A 20,368-nucleotide genomic window follows, 5' to 3' on the forward strand; every position below is an offset into this window, starting at 1 on the left:
TCCTTTTAAGTCACTGCTTCAGCTGTTGTGTGGTGAAAAGCTAACTCATATGAATCCCTCAGTCTGACTGTTTACTTTCTCATAGGCCTGCTCAGGGTTGACTGAAGTAAGGCAGGGTTCACTGTGGTCTTACAGGCTAGCTTGGGCAAGGTGCCTGGAGTCCCCCTCCTTTTTGGCTGTCTCTTGCCTGCACCAAGCAACTGCTGAGACAGTCTCCTCAGAATCTTCTTGTAGAAAACTGAAGGCATGTGGCTGTCTAAGGAACCAGACATGACCCCCTTAACAAAAGGGCGGACCGCTTATGAAAGAAAACATTAATCATGCATTTTATTTACAAAAGCAACATGACAACAGCATTAGGTAATGTTTAATAACAGCTTTATTGCCATGTAATTTACCACCATGAAACTCAGCCTTCCACAGAGGACAATTCGGTGGTTGGTAGCCACTGAATCCTGTAACTATCACCATCAGACTCAGAGTATTTTCATACTTCCCCAAGAAGAAAGAGTGCCTATCAGCAGTCATCTCCCGTGCCCGCCCCCGCCTCTAACATCTCACCCTCACCCTACTCTCCTGCTCCAAGCACTTAGGAAGTTACTTTATATCTCTAGATTTGCCTTTTCTGGGCAGTCTGTATAAATGGAATCATCTGACATACTGTGTTTGGCTCCTTTCCTGGAGTAGAATGTTCTCAGGGTTGATCTAGGTAGTAGCATGAACTAATGTTTAGCCCTTTCAATGGCTGAATTATGTTCTGCTGTAGGCAATTACTACTTTGTTCATTCATTTGTCAGCTGATGGATGTTTCTGACTATTACAAATAACACTTATAGAAACATCATATGTGAATTTCTATGTGTCCAGTTCTTTGAGGGCCTAGATGATTGGGACTACTGGGATAACTGTCATTGGTAATTGATTCCGTGAATCTTCCAAATGATTCGGTGCATAGCTAACATGAATGGTGGTGTTACGAGCTAACACCACAACAAGCTGAGCACAGCAGAGCACATCAGTGCATCATGTCGTCACTCTGTGCTCAGCACTTTGAGAAACTGCCAAGCTGTTTTACAAAGACTGTAACACTGTTGTTCCTACCTCCAACACATGAGCATTCCAGCTTCTTGCATCCTTGTCAATATTTATTATTGCCTGTTGTCTTGATTATAGCTATCCTGGTAGGCAGCCAGCAGGTCTTTAAAAAGAAAAACTAATTTCACAATTGCTTCTTCACAGTGATTAGAACTGGGCCTGGCACACAGGAGACATTCAGCATGCAATTGTTGTTACATAAAGGAATAAGTACTTTTGTCATCTCGGTACGAGTGTTTCCATTTTATCTCATCCCTTTAGAGATCACTCATAGCACACACATCTCAAACAGTTAGAGCTTTGTTTACATATATGTGTTTGCCCCCAACCATCATTAAAATTTAAAATGCCCTGATGTTTCCACAGAGCCTTCATAATTATTATTGGCTTGGCTCACCTAATAGGTTCCACAGTGGAAGCAGAATAATGTACTAACCCATTGGATGGTTGGCGCTAATGTTAAGTGCTAGAACTATATTTAGCAAGTTAGGGGGATGGAATGCTTATTTGGCAAGACCTTTCAGAATCCCAAATGTAGATATGATGGGGAGAGCAGACAGACAGAAAAATAGCTATATTAAAGTTATCCAGAGCAATGAAACCAATAGGATATCTTTGCTGTAAGGACTTGGCTTATGTAATTCTAGAAGCTAGAGGCCCCCAAGTCTAAACCTGGAGTGTGGTGGCAGAGACCCAGAGAATCTCTGTTATCTCATGGGCACGGTCAATGTGCTTCTCACCCCAACAGACCAGTATTTTTTGTTCTCAGCAAGCCTTCTGAGGATCAGATGAGGCCAAGCCAGACTTTAGAGGGTGCTTTTACTTAACATCAACATCACTCTCCAAATCTCTGTATAAAGTTGACTGTCCCAGTTCCTGAATGAATCCCAGGATCCTGTCTTGGTTTCGTATCATCTATGGATAAATCTTCCTGAGGGTTCTGAACCCATATTTTCTAAGCCTCATTGCTTACAAACTAAAATAAAGTGAAGAGGGAAAGGGGGGAGGGACAGGCAAAACGACCACTAATTCCATAACAATCAGATTTTAAATGGCCAGAATATGATGGGTATCTGTGTTCCTCAAGGTCCCACCGTTACCTTTCCAGAGGTTCCCATCTCAAATCTAGATGTCCTTTGAAAGCCAGGTTCAGACCTGAGCCTCTTACAGCAACTAGACTCATCAGTGCTCAACAAGACTGGTCCTTATTTTGCTTCTAAATGTTTTTAGTGTCCCTACCATGTATCTATAGAAACTTTGTGTAGGGCTTTGCATCTTACTGAAAACTCTAGGGGTCAGAACCTTTTACACGTTCTAGTCCAGTAAGCCTAGAGATACAGAATTAAAAGAAATTTTTAGCATTCTATTTAGGAATTCCCGGCTGCTTCTCTGTGTCATCAGGAAGTGAGGAAAAAACCAACAGCATTCCAAACATCTTTTTTCTCTCTGGGAAGGCTCACTTGAGCCTTGCAGAGAAATGTGAGGTAGTTGGTATGGACTGAGTGAGTGGAAGGCAGCGAGACAACCTCTTATCTCCCTCTGTGAAGTCTGGCCTGCTCCTATCCCTCAGATCTCAGCAGACCACAGACTGCAGGGACTGGAGATCTTAGAGGCAGAAAGGCTGTAGAGATATGAGAAGAAAGGTTCTAGACAAGATGGAGCCTGTGTCCAGTTCCCTTGAAAAGTCATTCCCAGTCAGTCTTTCCCAGACTTTTCTTGCTTGATTCCAAGCTGTGCTCAACCAATTTATTCCTTTTCTAGAAAAATCTTACCCTGATTGACAGAATTTTCATCACACAGTCTGCCCTTTGCAATTTAACACTGGCATGGCGGTGTCCAATGAGCTTTGGATATGTGATGGTCTCTTTCACCATTTAAATTCTTGTTTATCTGATACAATGCTAACACATTCGTGTAAGAATATTTAGTGTATATATATATATATACGTCACAGAGAAGGTTGCTTTGTGAGGTCGTCTGGGTTTTCAACATAGGATAACAGCAGCTTTCCTAGTGAGTTAAACTCATTTAAAGCAGTAGTTCTCAACCTGTGGGTCACAACCACTTTGGGGGTTGAATGACCGTTTCACAAGAGTCATATATCAGATATCCTGCATATCAGATATTTACATTATGATTCATAAGAGTAGCAAAATTAAGGGAGAGATAGGAAGACCTGAAGGCAACAGGAGCTCCACAAGGAGAGCAACAGAACCAAAAATTCTTGGCAAAGGGGTCTTTTCTGAGACTGATACTCCTAACAAGGGCCATGCATGGAGATAATCTAGAACCCCTGCACAGATGTAGCCCATGGCAGTTCAGTGTCCAAGAAGGTTCCCCAATAATGGGAACAGGGACAGTCTCTGACATGAACTCAGTGGCTGGCTCTTTGATCTCCTCTACCTGAGGGAGAAGCAGACTTACCAGTCCACAGAGGAAGACAAAGAAGCCAGTCCTGATGAGACCTGATAGACTATCTTCAGATGGAAGGGGAGGAGGACCTCCCCTATCAGTAGACTGGGAGAGGGGCATAGAAGAGGGAGGGAGGAGTGGGGGAGGGGCTACAGCTGGGATACAAAGTGAATAAACTATAATTAATAAAAATAAAATTAAAATTAGAAAAGAGTAGCAAAATTACAGTTATGAAATGATTTTTTGGTTGGGGGTCACCACAACGTGAGGAACCAAACTAAAGGATCACAGCATTAGGAGGCACTGATTTAAGCATTTTACATTCTTTGTCGTATTCTTTATCACCATGACAATCTTGATGTGGGTTCTTCAAATCCTTCTGACAGCCGAGGAAACTGAGGCTCAGTGAGCAGTAGAAAAGACTTGCCCAATATCCAGTTCAGCAAATGGTGAAGCAGGGCTCAGATCTCAGCAGACAGTCCCCAGAGCTCTCTCTCTCTCTGCCACCCCAATCCTTACAAGTCTGCAACCTGGAGACGATGCTATACATCCTGCTTTGTAACTAGCTGTAAAATTCCATGTGTTCTTAAACTCTCATTGGTTGGTGCACTTTGTGCATATTGTTAGTTACTGCACACACTTCAAGAGAACCAAAAGTCCCACATACTGGGCACTGTGCATTCTTTAATGTCTGTGTGGGTATGTATGCATTGACTACAGGTACACGTGTGTACTCAGATATGTATGCATACTTGTGTGTACTCATGGGAGTGGAGGCCAGAGGACAACTTCAGACTCCATTCCTCAGATATTGTCTACCTTTGTGTATGTTTCATATTTTACGTATGTGCATGTGTGTTGGGGGGTTCGTGTGTACTTGTGTGCACACGCAGGTGAAGGCCAGCAGTAGACCTAAGACCCCAGCCTCAACTCCTCCCAGTCCCACCCTTTCTCCCTCTTCCCCCTGCCTCCCCCATTCTCTTCCCCTAGTCCTAGGGAGAGTCCTCCTCCCCTGCCATCTGACCCTAGCTTATCGAGTCTCATCAGGACTGCCTGGAAGTCTTCCTCTGTGGCCTGGCAAGGCAACCTCGCCAGGGGCAAGTGATCAAAGAGCAGGCAATCAACTTTATGACAAGACAGCCTATGACAAGATCTCTTACTGAACCTAAAGCTCATAGATTTGACTAGGCTAACTAGCCCATGAGCGTCAAGGATCCACCTGTTTCTACCGCACCCCACCCCCACTCAGCCCTCTGGAGATGAGTACATGGCCTCATGGGTGAGTTCTGGAGATATGAACACAGACCCTTGTGTTTGCCCACTAGGCACTTTCCTACTGACTGAGCTCTCTCTCCAGCCCCACTGCATCTTTTTTTTTTTTTTGAGACAAGGTCTCTCACTGGCCTGGGATTCAACAAGTAGGCCAGGCTAGCCAGTGAGACTGAGAGAACCTCCTGTCTCTCTCTGCCTGCACGTCCCTTGGATCACAAGAGTGTGCCACCACACCCAGCTTTTTTATGTTGGTCATGAGGATCAAACTCAAGTCCTCATGCTTGAGCTCATTACCATCTGAGCCACCTCCCAGCCTGGCATTATGCATTCCAAATGAATGTGTCTTGCCCATCACAACAGAAACTGCAAGTATTTGAAAAGAGTAGCCAGTGTATAAACGAACCATAGCATTTCTTTTATTTACACCATAGAAATAAAAGACCATCCAAATGAGAAAATACAAAGCCACTTTTTTACTTAGCTGGAGCAAGGGAGTCGGCCACCAACACTTGTATTCTGGCAGAGCCTACAAGGCAGACAAAGAGGAGATTCATTACGGGTAAGGGGAGCCCAAGGGTTCCCCAATTGAAGGCTGGTAGCCTAGGGAATGTAGGTGGCAACTGAGAGGCTGGGCATCAGCTTTTGCTGGGCACCTATCAGATGGGTAAGGGTATAGATCTGGCTTTGTCTGCTTCCTGCTATGTTGGAAGTGAGGACCAAAGTTAGAGAGGCTGTCAGTTGTTAAGTCCGGGCCGCTCGGGGCTATTATACAACTGGGATTGTTCCATTTCCTGGTTGTCCCCCCCTGAAGGTGCGAATGACAACAGACTGCTCCTCCCAAGCTGACAACTGTAGATAGTAGCACGGTGTCCCTGGGCAGGCTGTTGCAGATGAGGTGCAACAGATGCTGATGAAAAGGATATTTTACATGACCAGTCATCACTATTTTTATGGTGAGTATACAAGCCATCTTGGGCCATTTTTTTGTTGCCATGAGTGAGTGACTATTCCAGGCTGGACAATTTATAAAGAATAAAGGTACATTCAGTGCACAGTTTTGAAGGTCAAAGCTGCATCTGGTGAGTCTTTTTAACTAATGAGGATGCTACAGAGTCCCTAGGTGACACAGGGCATCACAGGGAGAGTCAGGATGTCCTTGCTCAGGGATCCCCTCCTCTTCCTAGAAAGCCACATTCCCATTGGATCATGGTCCCACCTTTATGTCTACATTGGACCCCAACAATGGCCAGAAGATCCTACCTCCGTTAAGTGGCTGGTTTTCATGCCTCACAGAGGGAAGAGAGTTCTGAAGGCCCTTTGGTCATAGCACATGACTTTCCCTGAGGAGTCTGTTTTTAATTCACCTCAGATATAGAGGGTTATGACAGACTTCACAAATGACTCCATCCAAGGCTGGCTTGATAAAGAAGTAAGTTTATTGGGGTTACTTGTGACAGATAGTGACTCCTATAGCTGCTTTGTTGAAAAGCCCATCCCAGTATGGGAGATAAGCTGTGAAGAACGCATTCCTGGAACTCACTATAGCACGTAGGCCCTGCCGCCATGTATGCTGCCCTAAAGTACTTTGGTGCCTTTTGAGTAGCAGTCTGTGTTGAATTTCACCTTAATTTCACACAGTTTGCCGGGTGGGAAAGAGTCTTCGGTTGGTTGAATAAATGGGGTATGATGTGCAAGTACGTAATTCTAGCATTTGGGAGGTAGAGGCAGGAGGATCATATTCTTCAAGGTCATATTCTTCAGCTGCAGAGTAAGTTTGAAACTAGCCTGGGCTACATAAGAAAAGGGGAGTGGAGAGGGAGAGAGGAAGGGGAGAGGGCTGGCATCGGCTCACTGGGTGCTCTTGGAAGGGCAGCTGCTCCAAGCCCACACCTCTTCTTCTGCAACATGAACCCAAGACAGCTCTTTTCCAGCCAACCTCACAGGCCACTATGAAACCTGCCACAGCCTCTGTAAAAAATGCTTCAGAAACAGCAGAGTATTATTCAGATGAGGGTGTTATCAGGATTACAGACGTGTTATTGCCTGGAGTCTGTTACTTTAAGGAATCCGTTCAAGGAATGCACTTTAACTTTTCCCCTCTTGCTGCCATTGTTCTGGCCAGGCTACAGCAGGGAGTCTTCCTGGACCAGCTACCAAAACTTTAAAGAGGCACACAATTTTCAAGTGAGTTATTCAATTAATCATCTTTGTCATAAGGACAATGTCCCTTTCGGATTGCATGCTTATTGAAAGCCATCATCTGGAGGGGCTTCCCTGAGCATGCCTCCCCTACACACACACACACACACACACACACACACACACACACACACAATCAAATGGCCTCAGGGGAAAGCTGATTAATGGCAAAATGAATTAGTAGCAAGTCAAGAGATGAGAGTGCCAAATGCTTACCCAGCCGCCCAGCACAAGTCCTTCCCTCACACAATGAGGTGGGGCAGTTGTGCTGCTTCACCGGCTTCCCACAAATTGAATCAAAATGGGGAGACAGCTATTTAAAAGACCCAGGGGAAAATTACTTGAAAAGATCTTTCCATTTTTATGAATGGGCCCCCTGAGAGGTCTGCTTTTTCGAAATTTAATTTTTTTTTTTTTTTTTTTTTTTATAACAATTGAGTGTTTGAACTTATTTTAAGGATAGCTTCTACGACAGTGGCTATACAGATCCAGTAAATAAAAAGTGCAGTGTTACCGTGCTGTTTGTGGATGTCTAAAAATGCCAAAATCCGAGGTTGTTCTACTGTGTGAAATGGTTCTCTGTATGTAACCTTCACACGTTTCCGTAGGCTTAAAGCACCCATGGGTGACCTGCAATGTAAGTGCTATGGAAATAGTTACTGTGCTGTATTAGTTGGGACATAATGACAAGGGGAAAGGCCTACGTATATTCAAGATGGCGCCACTTGTGAGTTGTTTATATACATATACATGCACACACACACACTTATTTCAGTCCAGGGTAGCATAGTGTAGGCTTTATGTAAAGTTCACTTTAACAAGAAAAGGAAGATTTCAACTCTGGATGGAAAGTGTATTTCAAGTATTTAACTCTGTCTAGCAAGGCCAGGAAAGCAGTTGTCACGTGGAGGAATAAGCTCCCTTTCAGAAAAATTCATGATTTCACTTTCAGATTGGGTATGGATTTATTAAAAAAAATACCTATCTATATAGGGCATGTGAGATTGGAGGAGGCCTCTCCCCCCTCGACAGGGTTAGGCTAAACCAGCTTTATGGAAAAAATATGTGTAAAAGATCTTAGGCTGAGGGAGAAATGAGTACAGTTGGAAAAGATGAATGGGTCAAGGCCAGTCTGATTTGTCTAGTGTTTGGGGCTCTCCAGGCTCTTTGTATTTGCACATCCATCAAGGGCAGAGCTAGAAGATATGCTGCTATGCTAGCATATCTAAGACGACTCCCTTCCACTCACTGCCTAGAGCTGCAGCCTCATGCCTTCCCTAACCTCCATTACTAGCTGCCTCTGAAACACAGTTAATACACACATACACACAAACCACATAAACACACATTCACACACACACAAACATGCACACAAACACACATAAACATACATACACACACATAAACGCACACAAATACACGTAAACACACATACACACACTCATAAACACATAGACATAAACATACACAGAGCATACACACACAGACAGATGAACAGATATGTGCATCTGCATATCTAAGAGAGACATTGCAGAGAACCTGAAACCCCCCTGGAGACCAGCAAAGCTCAGAAGACAGCTGTGACATCACCTGGAGGGGACCACCCTGCACTTGTCACCACAGTGGGTGGCTCACTGCTTCAGCTGGGAGATGACTGCCTAGCATTGTTCCCTCCTGTCTTGGGGACAGGGAGCCAGGGCCTGGTGTTCCCCTCAGTTGAGCCATGGCCCATGCCACTGCCTTTGACGTTGCTGGGTAGGATCTTGGGCAAGCATGATTATCCACTATGCACAAAATGGGGCCCCACCTACTCCTGTTTGCACTTATTGCCTGTGGCCACGGTCGGCTGCAAAGATGATTCAACTCACAAGTGTCCGTTGGCTCCCCAGCTGGACCAAATAGGAGAGTAGGTCTGGTTCTTCTTATTAAAAGCAAACAAGCCCATTATGAAAAGTAAACAGGGTAGGACTGCTTTGAAACAATTAAGAGAATGTCTCCTGGCCCACAGTCCTAAATTCACCCTGCTGTCCCAAACAAGTGCACCACCCTAGGTAAGAGGTGCCTTCCTCCAAGCGGCGGCATTTCTTACTGACCAGCGATGTCACGGGCAGGCCAAGTCATTTGCTCGGGGACTTGGGTGAAACATGTAATCATCAGAATTTGAACTCAAGCCCATCTGACTCCTAAGCCCACACCCATTCCACTCTAGCCTGCAGCTGGCATTAAGCAGAAGTCTCCCATTCCCTTATTTCTAGTGTTAATTTCAAAGAAAAGCTAAAGAGCCAAGGGAGAGAAGCCTGCCCTTGGCCCAGGTAAAACCCTTTGAAACTGCAGTCATTCTGCTAGGGTTTAGGGGGTTAAGAAAAAACAACAACAAAAAACAACCTAAGGCACTCTGTTACCTAAACATACAAAGCAGGTAAGGTTACCAGACAGATGGTATGTTGTCAGAACATGAATGACCACAGTCAGACTTATAAGAGAGCCATGTATAGTCAGAGCATGAATGGCTACCGTAGAACTCTGTTAATCTGGGAGTCTAGAAATACCTAAAGGTGGCACATTCTAAAGTGAATGATGTTTGGCTGGGCTCTGTGGCTTCTACCTGTAATCCCAGCTATATGGGAAGCTGAGGAAGGAAGCCTGCAAGTTCAAGGGCAGCTTCAGCTACGGTGTGTGTTCTAGGCCAAACTGGTTAACTTCGTGAGATTCTTAGTAAGAATCCCCAAATAAAAATTAAGCAGAATCTAAGCTTAAGCTGGGCAGTGATGACACACGCCTTTAATTCCAACATTTGGGAGGCAAAGGAAGGCTGATCTCTGAGTTCAAGGCCAACACGGTCTACAGAGTGAATTCCAGGACAGCCAGGGCTACACAGAGAAATCCTGTCTGGAAAACAAAACAAAATTTAAAAGGAAGACTGAGAGTATAGCTAGTTCAATGGTAGAGTGCTAACCTAGAGGCCTTGGGTTTCTCCCCCAGTAACAAAAAGTTACTCAACTAAATGTCAAAGAATCAATTAACAGTTAGATATGGGTGAAAGGCTACGTAATGGAGGGGTTTCCATGGTTCCAGTGACCAGCTGGGGCTGGCAGAGCAGAGAGATCTTTTGATAAGACTGGTGTCAACTGTTATGAGTTGTTTGACAATAGCTCCAATAGTAATTTCATGGTGCAAAAGCTTGTGAATTATGTGGGATAAGAAAAATTACTAAGAAGCAGTCTGGCCGTTCTCTAAAAGGTTACACATGGTTTTTCCATATGACTCAACAATTCCAGCACAGATACACATTCAAGAGAACCAAAAACACACATCCAGGTGCTGAGGAGATGGCTCTGTTGGTAAAGTGCCGGGTGTGTACTTTACCATGCTGGATCCTCATGAATCTGAGTTCCCATGCCAGCACTCACATACAAATCTAAGTGAGTCTGTCTGTGTAACCTTAGTTCTGGGTAGTCTCGAAGGGGACCCAGGTTCAAGTTCCCAGCACCCACTCCATCTGTAGCTTCAGTTCCAGGGGTCCTAATGCCCTCTTCTGGCCTCTGACAGACAAGACAAGACAGACAAGACAGACAGACAAGCAGGCAAACATACAAACACATAAATAGGAAGAAAGTACATAACCATGGTTACAACATGTTTGTACATGGTATACAACTATTGCTGACAATATCATGTTAGTGAAAGCAGCCATGCACTGTCTGATTCATCGATATAGTGTCTGCACAGGAAATCACAGAGACAGAAAGTAGATTAATGGTTGCTTAGTCCTAGGGGTTAGGAAATTGGAATAAGTAAACGGGGAGTGATTGCTACCAGGCAGAGAGTCAGGAGGAGGAATGACGAAAATATTCTAAAGTTGATTATGGCAGTGTCTGTATAACGCTGTGAATGTGAAAAAAATAATTGAATTGTCGAATTGCAAGGGGTCAGTTTTTCAGGATGTGAATTATAAAGCTTACATACACACACACACACACACACACAGAGAGAGAGAGAGAAATAATTCACCACTGAGCAGGAGCTACTTGGACAGTAATGCTGTGTTGCTCTCCTAGAGCCCCATTTACATTCCATTTTCTTTTTGAAGCTTCAGGTCTCGGGAAGTTCTTCTACCTGGACCACAGCGAAAGATGCCCAAGTGATTAATCCATTTGTTGCCCCAAATGGCATGCAGTTGAGAGGAAGAAGAGGGGAAATGCTTGGGCAAATCCTGTGGGGTTTGGCTGCCACAGGGCTGTGGAGCCAGTGGTAGCCAGTGGAGGGCTGCAGCCCAGAGAGCTGCTTCTGGGGTCCACGCTTCCTGCCTCCTTGCCTTGCGCCGTGGTAGCTCCTTACCACAGATGGCCCCTGGGAGAGCATGGTCCCTTGGCTTCCCTAAACTTGCTCGTATCCTCACGAGTAGTCTTTTTCTTAAACTTCCTCCATGACCCTGTTTGTGTCAGCCACCTGTTTCCTGTTAACACCACCCTGACACCAAACTTTAAATAAACAGCCCAGAGACACTTTGAAAGGAGGGGCGCAGTCACACAGTGACACAGCTAGATCACTTGCAAAGTGCCACTGCACCAGCTAGCTATCCTTGGTGATAATCAAGTGTTCCACTGAGTCTGGGGGAGGGTGCATTCCTTGCCCTGATCTCAAGCCAAGAGCAAGACTGCGGAGCCCCGGCAGCAAGCATGCACACGTTCCGTTTTATGGTTATAACCGTTCTTTCTGTTCCTACTTTGAGTTTGTAGGGCAATTTATAACTTTGAGTACGGGGAGACATATTCGCTTGGTTTTTCTTGTTCAGAATCCTCTGTACTCCCAGAAACAGAAGGGCCATGTGCTTCATCACCTCTGGAAAATTCTCAGTCACATGCTACTGGGATAGTCACCCCCATGATGCCACCTTTGTCTCCCCTCCTCTCTCCCTCCTGTTTTCTATATCCTTCTGAATGTCTTCTTTTCGGTTAAAAATTCTCTCTGTAGCAGTAATCTTATCAGTTCTCCGACTCATCCGTAAAACTGAGTATATATGCTAACTTCCATGACTCCATTCTTCATCTCTAAACTTTCTGGTTGATTCCCTTTTCATAATGCCCATCTCCAAACTTTTGGTTCCTTGATAGTGAGTCATTTAAAATTAATTTCATTTATTTATTTATTGGGGGGGGTCTGGTAGTATACGTTTTGTTGTATGTACTTTTAGGAATTGGTTCTGTCCTGTGTGGATGGTGGGGACTGATCTCAGGTTGTCAGGCCTGCTGGCAAGTGCCTTTACCCAGTGAGCCATCTCACCAGCCCAGGTGAACCATTTTAAATCTCCTTCTGTCGAACTGTTCCACTATCTACTGGTCCTGTGGGTTTACTCTTTACTTCTCTGTTTAATAATTCTGAATTATGAACTAATTTCAGGGGGTTTGTCAGTGGTACTCTTAGGAGAACTTGAATGAGAGTGAATGCCTTTCAAGCAGTTTTTTCTTTTCCCTCTTCTTCCTTTTTTTTTTTTTTTTGTGATAAGGTTTCAAGTATCTCCAGCGGGCCTTGATCCCATGCTACAGTCAAGGATGACCTTGAACTTTTGATCTTCCTTCCTCCCCATCATGCCTTTGACTTTTGGCTCTTGAGGACTGAACCTAGGGCGCTGTGCATGCTAGGCAATCATCCTACCAACAGGCCTTTACCCCAAGTCCCAGAACTGTATCTCATTCGCTTTAATGGGTTTGCCCACACTTACTTTAGGCCAGTAACAAATTGTCAAATTTATTTAAATCTTGGCTATTTTGAGTCTGTGCAAGATAAGGCAAATTTAAAACATAAACACAGCTGTATCAAGGCTTCTGGTTGCAGATTCTCACTCAATGCTCAACTCAGCCAAGAGCATCAGGTGTCTGTATTAGCTTCCTGCCTTGGAGAGGCAGCAGGGTGTGGTCTGCCTGTCCTTGAAACTGTGTTGTTGTGGGACCCTGGATCAACTGCACATCCCTGCCTCACAGGAGGGCACAATCCCTTTTTGGGTTCCTTGGTGGGTAAGCACCCGGATGCCTGGCTTCTCCAAACCACAGACTCTTCCCTGGGCCCCTGAAGCATCAGCTCTCGAGGGGACACATGTGCCTCGGTCAGCTTACGGACAGCAGGGGACAGTTGGTGGGGTTTCTCCTTCCATCATGTGGGCCACAGAGATCAAACTTAGATCCCAGCCTTGACAGCAGGTGCTTTTACCTGACAAAAGGTCTGCCCCTGCCCATATTTCCCACTCTAAAATGAACTCGGTCAGCTCTGATGGGTTTAAAGTAATTGCAGGTTTCTCAACACGTGAATGTAAGGCTTTCAAAAGAATGTGCGCGTCATGCCTTGTGGTTAGTACTCTAGCAAGCGCCAGTGTCTCCCTCAGAGCCAGTACATCTCAAGGAGCTCATAAAGGAGCTGAGCCCTGGACACACTGTCAGGGAGGAGGGGTCAGGTCCGGTACAGTCAACTTTATTTATAGCAGGGATCTGGGCTCCCCTGAGAGCCTCATTCTCAATACCCAGGCAAGCAGCTAAATTAATAGTTATTAGGAGAGCATTCAGGTATGACCAGACCAAAGAATAGCTATGAATATGAGCCATCATAAAATCAGAAATGTACCTAATTAGACATATGAGGATTTTTTGATGTTGTTTTCTTTTCTTTTTTTGCCTTTTCAAGACAGGGTTTCTCTGTGTAGCTTTGGCTGTCCTGGAACTTACTGTGTAGACCAGGCTGGCCTCAAACTCACAGAGATCTGCCTGCCTCTGGCTCAGGAGTGCTGGGATTGAAAACATGTGCCACCATGCCTGGCCTGTTTGTTTATTTCTGTGTTAGGTTTTTTTTTTTTCATTTGTTTGTTTAGTAACTGGATTGTAAGACCTTTTTTTTTTTGCATGAACTTTATATATAATAACATCCTATTACAATGCCAAAAGGTTGCACATGCCTGAAATCAAAGCCCCATGGGAGCAGATGTGGTTTGGCACATAGTTAAGTGCTCAAGAAACACGAGGGGATATAAATGGAACTCTCTCACTACAGAGTAGACAAATGTCCTAGAAATTTAGAACCCTCAGATACAGCCTTTTTCTTTGGAAAGTCCCAGAAAAATGTATATTCTCCCCATAGCTCCCTATAAACCACACACTTTACTCCTGAGAATGAGTCTACTGGCTTGCAGATGATGAGTGTTTTTGAGCTGAGAAAGCTAAAAAAATATTTAAAAATTGAAAAATATGATATCAAAGTGATGTTTCAGCCACTATAAAATGGCACTGATTAACAGCTCACATTTCTGCTACATTTGACCCTAGGACAGGTGAGTCCAGACGCAGACCTCTGGCCAGTGCCTAAGCATGGCGTTGTAGGTCTACTGATGTTCCAATGTTACTTCAGCCTGTCACCAATCTGTCACCCTCTTCAGTGAGCTTTCAACGTCACTGACACATTCTGGATGCAGGTTAAACACCCACGTTGTATTGGGGCATTTCCTAGGCTGCCACCCACAAAACACATGCAAAACATCTCTTAGGGTGAGTCACTGTGAGAGATATTTTGAACTGTTTTTTTTTTGCTGTTTTTGTTTCAAAACAGGTCTATTTCTAACTCAAACCTTTTATATACTGGGAACTCCCCAGCTAGCTAAGTGATTTGGTGGTTGTTGGATCATAAAGAATTCTGCCCATAGGCCATCAGTGTAAGCTTACTCCAACTTATAAATGAGCAATAGTGACAATGTAATCTTTGTTTTTATCCAGTGTGTGTGTATGACAATGTCCAGCACCAGGCTCTCTCCTTCCACTATGTTGGACCCAGGGATCAAACTCAGGTCATGGGGCTTGGCAACAAGTGACCTTACCCACTGAGCCATCCTGCCAGCCCAACATTCTAATCTTTAATGAGTAGCCACTGTTCCAGGTACTCGTCTACAGTATCATTCAGTGGTCACCAAGCATGACCATTATCTTAATTTTTTTTTTCCATTTTATTTTGTTGTTCGTTTTGCTTTGCTTTTTTTGAGACACGGTCTTACCATATAGATATGGCCACTCTGTAGACCAGGCTGGCCTCAAACTCACAGAGATCTGCCTGCCCCTAACTCAAAAGTGCTGGGACTAAAGGCACGCACCAGTATGCCTGGCCTATTATCTTGATTTTTAAAGAGGTGGAAAAAGAGTTACCGAAAGCTGGGAGGATAGCTTAGCAGGTGGGGTGCTTTGAAAGCACAAGAATACAGGTTTGATGGTCAGAACCCATGTGAAATGTGTCAGGTGGCACATGCTTATAACCCTGGTGCTAGGAAAGCAGGGCCAGGTGGATTTCTGGGGTTTACTGGCCGGCTAGAAAAGCCTATTTGGCGAGTGTCAGGCCAATGAAAGGCCCTGTATTAAAAAACAACAACAATGTATGGGTGTGGATAGATAGCTCCACAGTTAAGAGCTCTTGCTACTCTTGCAGAGGACCCAGTTTTGGTTACTAGCATCCACATGGCAGCTTGCAATTTCTGTAACTCCAGTTCCAGGGGGTCCCCATATCCTCTTCTGGCTTTCAGGGGCACCAGGCAAACACATGGTAGCGTTGTCTGACAACTTCCTTGGGATTGAAACATTTCATCTTGAACAGAAGCTCCTTAAAACAGGAAGGAAAACAACTCAAAAATAGCTTCAGGAAGTCCCTGAAACTGACTGGATTCACTAGGCTGCTCCCTGCCAGAGTAAGGGATCAAAGCTCAGGGTCCCTCTCGGACTAAAAGAGATAGATACATTGCAAAGACGATTGTGAGACAAGACTTGCTGCCTGGAAGAAGCAGCCGCAAGCCAAGCTGCCTGGAAGAGGTTTAGACCAACACTGGGAAAGAACAGTCTCCAACCCATTGAGCTGCCTGCAGGCCATGCAGTGTGCCCCAGGTCCCCAGCTTTGTGGGCTGTCACCCCTGCTGGGGGTGGGCTTTGGAGATGCAGCTGTCTCTGAGTCATTTCTGCTCCTGTAAATAACTCTTCGCCCATATTATTATAAATGACCCCCTTAAAAGTCTTGGTTTACTAAAGTAGACTTTGGTGGTATCTGTGCTGGTTTCTCATGGGATCCCTACTTAGGGTGAATGGATGTGTGTGTTGCATCTCCCTGGAAGAGTTTTGTCACACATACATATATCCAGACAAACAGCCATCAACAACAACTATCCAAACAACTTACAAACAAATAAAATGACTCAAGATGGATGGCACCTGAGGAAATACACCTTAAGTTGTCTGCAGGCCTCAGTAAGCATTTGCACAAACTGGCACTGGGTGTGTGTGTGTCTCTCTCTCAAGAAACAGCCCAGATCAAATCCAACTGTGCCACTTTCAGGAGTCTATCTTATTTCTTTTTTGGTTATTTTTGAGACAGGGTTGCTCCATGTAGCCCTGGCCTTGAACTCAGCGATCTGCCTGCCTCTGCCTCTGGAGTGCTGGGATTAAAGGAGTGCACCAGGCTCTCAGGCTACTGTCTTAACCAGCCCACACAACTGCCTCTAATGCAAAGACCCTTCACACAGTGCTTTGCACTCTGCCTTGAGTTGCACTGCAACCTGGCAGGACTCAAAAAAGGCAATCTGCAGCAGCTCAGCATCACACTACGGTTTTTAAAACCTCTACAGGCATGAAGCAAGGATCCAAGCAGAGTAGCCTCAGGTGAATCTAATGAAGTGTAAATGGAATATCTTTAACACTATTTTTGTAGCATTTCTGTAAATCTGAAATGTCAAAATGAAAAATTAAGCCAGGCTGGTGTTGGCACAGATCTTTAATTACAACACCTGGGAGGCAGAGGAAGGCAGATCTCTGTGAGTTCGAGGCCATCCTGGTCTACAGAGCAAGTTCCAGAACAGCTGGGGCTACAAAGGGAAACTCTGTCTTAAAAAAAAAAAAAAAAGAATAATATCAGTTGATCTAGAGGAATCTAGAAAGTGAATGTTTAAAAAGTAAATGAGGATCTATAGAAAGTGAATATTTCCAGAAAAAAATGTGTTTAATTGATCCTATTTTTGTGAAATAAACAATGACAAGATTCATCCCCTCCACCCCCGTATATCTTTATGTGGATAAAATGAAATGTTCAAGTTAAGTTAAAAAAATAAAAATCCAGAGCCTAGCTCCTGCTTAGCTTAGACATAGGCATGGGGACAGATACCTTCTTTCAAGGGTCTCCCAGATCAGGTCTCCTGATTTCACCACCTATTAGACCAGCTGGGGAAGTTTTAAACAGTCCTAACGATCAGCCACAGGCCAGACCAATTAAATCAGAGTGCTCACATGAGGGTTCGGTCTTGAGTGCTTAAAATTCCCTCCGTAGCTTCCAATATACTAGCTGGGCAGAGAACCAGCTGGCCAGACCCTTCTCGAGGGCCAGGGCTGAGGAGCAAGGCTGGGAAGCAAAGTCACATGTGCAGTGTTATTAAGCATCAGGCACAGATGCCCACGTCAGTCTGGGGAAACAGGCTGGCTCCACAGATCAAACAGCCCAATGGCCAGAGGTCAAGAATGAGAAGGGGAGTGTACATTCTGGGCCCTGTTTACTCTTGACCAGAGTGGTTGAAATTTCTCGGATTGGTTCTTCTCTCTCTATCTGTCTCTTTCCACCCCCTCCCTCTCTCTTAGTTTTCTAAGACAGGGTTTCTCTGTGTAGCCCTGGCTGTCCTTGAGCTCACTCTGGCCTTTTACTTAGGAATCCACCTTCCTTTGCCTCCCGGGATCAAAGGCGTGTCACCACTGGCCTGGCAGGAATTAATTTTCTTAGGGGTCATTAGAAACAGTTACGCTGTACAAGAGCCTGGGTTCAACACCCAGCACTGAAAAACACAATGACTTTAGAAAAAAGAAGACAACAAAGGGTTGGGTTGGAGAGACAGCTTACTTTCTAGGCAGGAGAACCTGAGTTAGCTCCTTAGAACACACACGAAAAAATGCTGAGCGGTATTCTGTGTGTTTGGAATCCCGGAACTGAGGAGGCAGAGACAGGCAGATCTCTGGGGCTCGCTGGCCTGGCCAGCCGGCCTAACTGGTTAATTCTATGCCTTTGAGAGATCATGTCTAAAAAAAAGAGAAAGAAAAAAAGAAAAAAAAGTACATAGTTTGAAGAATGATACCTGAGGTTGCCTTCTGCTGTCCACATATGTAGATACACGCACACACATACACACACAGCACTACTACCACCGAAGAACAACCAAGAAGCAAGCACTCGGAGCTTGAAAGGAGGAGAAAGTGAGAGTGAAAAATGTAGTATATAGAAGAATGTAGTATAAGTCAGCCTGACCCTGTCATTTCCCCTTCTCCAACACCCCCTTCCGGAGCAGCCAGATTCCAATCTAAAACTGCCAAAAGCCAGGCATGGTGCTGTATCTCCCTAATCCCAGTGCTTGGGAGCCAGAGGCAGGTGAACTGGCCAAGAGTTCTGGGCTAGTTTGGCTTTAGAAAAACAAAACAAAACAAAACAAAACAAAACAAAACAAAACACCACACACACACACACACACACACACACACACACAACATGTGGCTGGGTACGTACTCTTCGTAAAGTGTTTGCCTAGCACAGAGGAAGCAAAGGCCTGGGTCCCCTCTCCCCCAAAGACGGCACCCCATGAAACTGAATAGTGTGGTAGACAAGTATACCTGCATCCCCGTCTGAGACCCTTCATAGACCCTTTCCAACAGCTTTTGGACCTGGTCTTAAGAGAGGACAGTCAAGTCAGTACTGAAACACTCGAAGAGGCCAAAGAGTGGTGTGCTTTGGCAAACACTGCTAAGGTTGGACCAAGAAGTTGGGGTAGGCAGTTGAGGAGCACCGTTTGCGTTAAGGCAGGGACTTCTGATCGTTGGTGTTTGGCGGAGAGCCAGGTCTGACTTCTTCCACCTTCATTTAGGGTAGGCCCTTTTCGGACAGTCGGACAGAACCTGCAATAGGTGTACTTGAGCCAGCTGTACTTGAGCCTTGGCCTGGCCTTCCACTTTTATTGAGGATTTCCTGAGTGTTCACTTCCCATATATCAAATACCACTTTAAGTGTTTTCATTTATTAGCTCATGCAATGCTTAGAACAGCTAATCAGTTAAGTGCCTGGTGACCGATGAGGAAGCCGAGGCCCCGGAGGACTTAGGTAACTTATTCAAGGCCATAGGGTGCGTATGTAGTAAAAAAAACTTGAACCCGGCAGTCAAACTCTCCAGTCACCTAAATACCAGTGACATTAACATCAAAATAAGGATAATTCCGGAGAACAAACCACGTGCCAAGCACTAATACCCACAAGGTGAGGATGAGACATTTGCAACTGAATGTCCTTGGGGGCCCGGATGAGGCAGGGTTGCCTAAGAGACCATCGACTTACAGAAGGTTCGGCCTCTCCTGAAGTCAGCAAGTTGCGGTAGGGCGGCTGAGTCGAGCAGAGCGGCCTAAGGAAAATGAAAACGTCAGCGGTTTGTGCTGTGCAGAGTTCCCCACCTCCTTCTGATCAGGCAGTGCTTAAAGAATGACTTACTAAACTGAGTTAATGGGACTACAGCATTTGACTCAGGGTATTTTTGAACAAGCTCGACACGGGCTCCATTTACTCTTGTTTTTCAAAGTTAAGGGTCAAAGTTCAGATAGGTGCTTTAAGTTCGTTTACAAGTTGCCCATTTGATCCCCTGCCAGGCACTGGAAACCTCAGAATGAATGCTCCTGGCTATGGGTTAGGCAGTGGAGCTAGGGACACAATCAAGTCCACCTCAGTCTTTGGTTGCCCTGTGTTACACCTCAAATAGGGGGGCTTTCTGTGGTTATGGCAACACTGGCTAGAAAACCATCAACATTCAAGCCACACGCAGCCAACGTCTCCACAGACCCTGATGCCCTCTGCGTTTACCCTGCTACAGCAGCTCAATCTAGGGTCCTGAAACTTTACGGAACTCGGCATCCCACTGCAGGATACTCTTCCGAACTCTCCTTGATCTTGAAGCTGGCTCTCTGCAACCGTGACTCGGCGTTGCAGTCCTGACATCATCGAACGGGCGTCTCCTCCTAAGGCTGCAGTAGCGGCAGCGGCGGCTTTCCCGCCCCTCCGGGCTCACCAGGTGCGGGGCGCAGCGCTCAACGTGCCGACCTTGCAGGTCCCTCCAGGGGCGGGGCCGGCGGCGCAGCCCGGCCTCAGCGCACGGCGGCCGCCGTGGGCGTCGGGGCGCCGGCTCGCCCTCCCCACTCTGGGACCCCGGCAAGGGGAACTCCGAACGGCGGGGGAGACCCGGGCCCGGCTCGCCGACCCTCGCCCCGGCTCCTCCCTGCAGCAGGCGCCCCCCACGCCTCTCCGCCGGCGCGCGCGCCCAGCCCCGCCCTCCGGCGGCGCACGCACGGGCCGCGAGCGCGCGCCTCCC

The 20,368-nt window shown here is 45.7% G+C and overlaps 1 long non-coding RNA gene across 1 annotated transcript; it reads right to left on the reverse strand.

Moving 5' to 3' along the window:
- Window positions 1-19,181: 19,181 nt before the first annotated feature.
- Window positions 19,182-19,596, reverse strand: LOC129690900 (uncharacterized). The gene is made up of 2 exons (XR_008722371.1): window positions 19,498-19,596; window positions 19,182-19,411 (listed from the first exon to the last, which is right to left on the reverse strand). It is a non-coding gene; the product is annotated as an uncharacterized LOC129690900 (long non-coding RNA).
- Between the last annotated feature and the right edge of the window lie 772 nt (window positions 19,597-20,368).

The sequence above is a fragment of the Psammomys obesus genome, unplaced genomic scaffold, assembly GCF_907164565.1.
Source record: "Psammomys obesus unplaced genomic scaffold, mPsaObe1.curated_primary_1811, whole genome shotgun sequence".
NCBI classification, from domain to species: domain Eukaryota; kingdom Metazoa; phylum Chordata; class Mammalia; order Rodentia; family Muridae; genus Psammomys; species Psammomys obesus.